Source organism: Mixophyes fleayi, chromosome 4, assembly GCF_038048845.1.
Source record: "Mixophyes fleayi isolate aMixFle1 chromosome 4, aMixFle1.hap1, whole genome shotgun sequence".
NCBI classification, from domain to species: Eukaryota; Metazoa; Chordata; class Amphibia; order Anura; family Limnodynastidae; genus Mixophyes; species Mixophyes fleayi.
The window spans coordinates 339,937,506-339,940,167 of record NC_134405.1 but is presented as its reverse complement, the minus strand read 5'-3'; the positions used below and the strand labels follow the sequence as shown (position 1 = coordinate 339,940,167).

The 2,662-nt window shown below is 41.6% G+C and overlaps 1 long non-coding RNA gene across 1 annotated transcript; it reads right to left on the bottom strand.

Annotated features, from left to right (window-relative positions):
* Positions 1-291: 291 nt before the first annotated feature.
* LOC142153243 (uncharacterized) lies at positions 292-2,090 on the bottom strand. The gene is made up of 3 exons (XR_012691460.1): positions 2,030-2,090; positions 703-755; positions 292-338 (listed from the first exon to the last, which is right to left on the bottom strand). It is a non-coding gene; the product is annotated as an uncharacterized LOC142153243 (long non-coding RNA).
* Positions 2,091-2,662: the final 572 nt, after the last annotated feature.

Genomic DNA, 2,662 nt, shown 5'->3' with positions numbered 1-2,662 from the left:
CATTGCTGGCCTCCTGCTCCACGTCAATGCACTATACTAGTGAGAGCTCTGGTGTGGTGCAGGAGACCTGGTGAGGTAGGGTCAGAGCACGTATGTTATTAGCACACTGAGCTATCTGTCCCTCTCCTGGGATGGGAACCTTTCTTTCTGATAGAAGATGTTTAGTAGTAACAAAAGATGACCTGTGACAGAGGTGGCAGGTACAAATGTCTTACTGCTGACAGTAAATATGATGTCACTTTATATAACATAGAGGAAGGGGCTGATGACATGGACTCACCAGTTCAGCCTTCACAATCTCTGCAGGATCTTCCGCAGCCTCCTCCACAGGTTTCATCCTGAAGGACCAGAAAATATTATTATTTAAACTTATGTCTTCTATTCACAAGAGTTGCTGACACAGTCCATGGTCTTAGTTCCTATCTGGAGGTTTCTCTTATACGATTTTTTTAATGTAGGATGAGCAACAATTTAACAGTATATTATATATATTTCTGGAGTTATTAGAAAATTACAGACAGAGCCTGAATGCAATTAATAGAACAGTATAGACAGATCCTGTCTGGAGTCACCAGTACAGGACTTAAAGACTTCCTGATATTTCTATTGCAGTATGGACAGCACTGATTATATACACAAATGTTCCTCTTTAGAACCGTATAGAATGTATGTGTACATGGAATAAACCATATAGATACTAACAGAGAAGGTGCTTCTGGCTGCGGCTGCCACTCCCGCAGGTTCCTGTTGATAATCTAGGGAAAGAGAGACAGAGTGAAATAAATTATACACAACAAATCTTTAGGACAAGTTCCATGGGACTCGGATAAGCCGGCCACAGTCTGTCCCCACAGGTTATTACCAGGTTACTATACATTTTACAGCAGAACGAGAGAAAATAATTTAATGGAAAAATTAACAAATTGGTCTTAATAAAAAAAATATATTTTGATTTGGTCTAGAAATTTGTCTTGAAGAGTTCATTTAGCAGCAACTTATATAGAACATGAAACAAGAACCCACTCTGATATTATGCAGGATTGCAACCATATAAATATCACTCAGGTCAGACATTCAGTATGATCTCTATATCTGATATATCAGATACTGGAACGTGGACCTATTGTGGGACAACCAATCCAGACTATGAAAAACGTTTCGCCATTGATTACACAAAAACTTTAAGCGACAAGTCCCTGTCTGTGCTGTGACGCCCTGTCCTCCTTAACGCTTTATAATTTATGCTGGTTTTCAGCAACTTGTTGTCACTGACTAATCCTAGTTTCCCCATTGGCCAAACTAAACTAAACGTATCCCGTGTTTTAGGTGGGTAATCACTGTCACCACCAAGCTCCATCACCAGCCTACCAGGAGCCGCTTACACTTCTCTGTGGGGTGTAGCTGCTGCAGCACCTCTTTGCTGGTTGCTAAAACCTTCTGACCGTTTACCTTGGATTGGTACTGCCAGGTAGATGAACGCAGGTAGACAGGAGATGGAATAAATGGTAAGTTGTTGGTCCCAGGACACAGCTGGATCTTATAGATGGAGCAGAATATCTCTCACCCAGACTGACATTATTTTGTCCCTGATGTCTAGCACCATCTACACTGGGCCCCCCAGATCTCTACTGGACCACTGGGTGAGTGGAATCCATAAGTGTTATACACAGAGGTGGATGTGGGGGTGTATATGGGGGTATCGCCATATTGCCACTTCTCCTACTGTTTATACATAAATACATTACACATTTACATGTCTGTACACTTTACACTGGGCACACATGTAATAAACACAATAAAATATTTCCGGCAGCAAAGCACCTGCTCCTCCATCCCGCCCGGCTATCAGTTACTACATACATGAGTCCATGTTATTTACTGGTCACACAGCTGTGTCATGTTCTCTCTGCACCTATGAACTGAGTGCCGTGTAAAATGTACCCTCAGCTCTGAAGTGACGACACCACGGGTACTGTAAGCAAAGCCACCACCTGAGCGCCACCTCTTTATAGTAACTGTTATACTGTACCTCCTGCTCTGTGGCCAGCAGCCGCAGCCTGGTGAGCCTACTCTTCAGGAGATCATTCTCCTGCATATAGCTGCTGAGCTGCAATATAGAGAGAATTACATTTAGATCTGAGTATATGAATACGTAGCGCACACCATATTGTATATTTGTGTAACACATTGTGTAGTGCCCTCTCCTCGCACAAAGGGGCTTATTTGCAGGGTACGGTTATGTTACTGCGCCGCTGTGTCCAAGTTTCTAGGAGGCTTTAATGTGTAGATCTTATCTTACCATAAATCAGACTATAAATGAACAGAATAAGTGCGGATCGTTCCCTGTCACTGTATTACATTATTTGGTAAACAGAAGACTACGTAGGGGATTTTTTGGACGGAGTAAACGTAAGACCACCTGGATGTCCGCTATTTTATCAAACAAATGACAGAATTTGACCAATTTTACTGTAACACTGTTTTACTGTAGAATTTTACTGTACAACTATTATTATAACTGGAGTTTTGTAGCATATTCTGATGTGATATTATATAAATATCTACTTATATATCACCGCAGCCATTTATTCCAGAAATTATGACTTTTTTATGCTAGTAAGGCCCAGTGTGGGCATTAGATGGAGGAGACAGATTCAGCGCA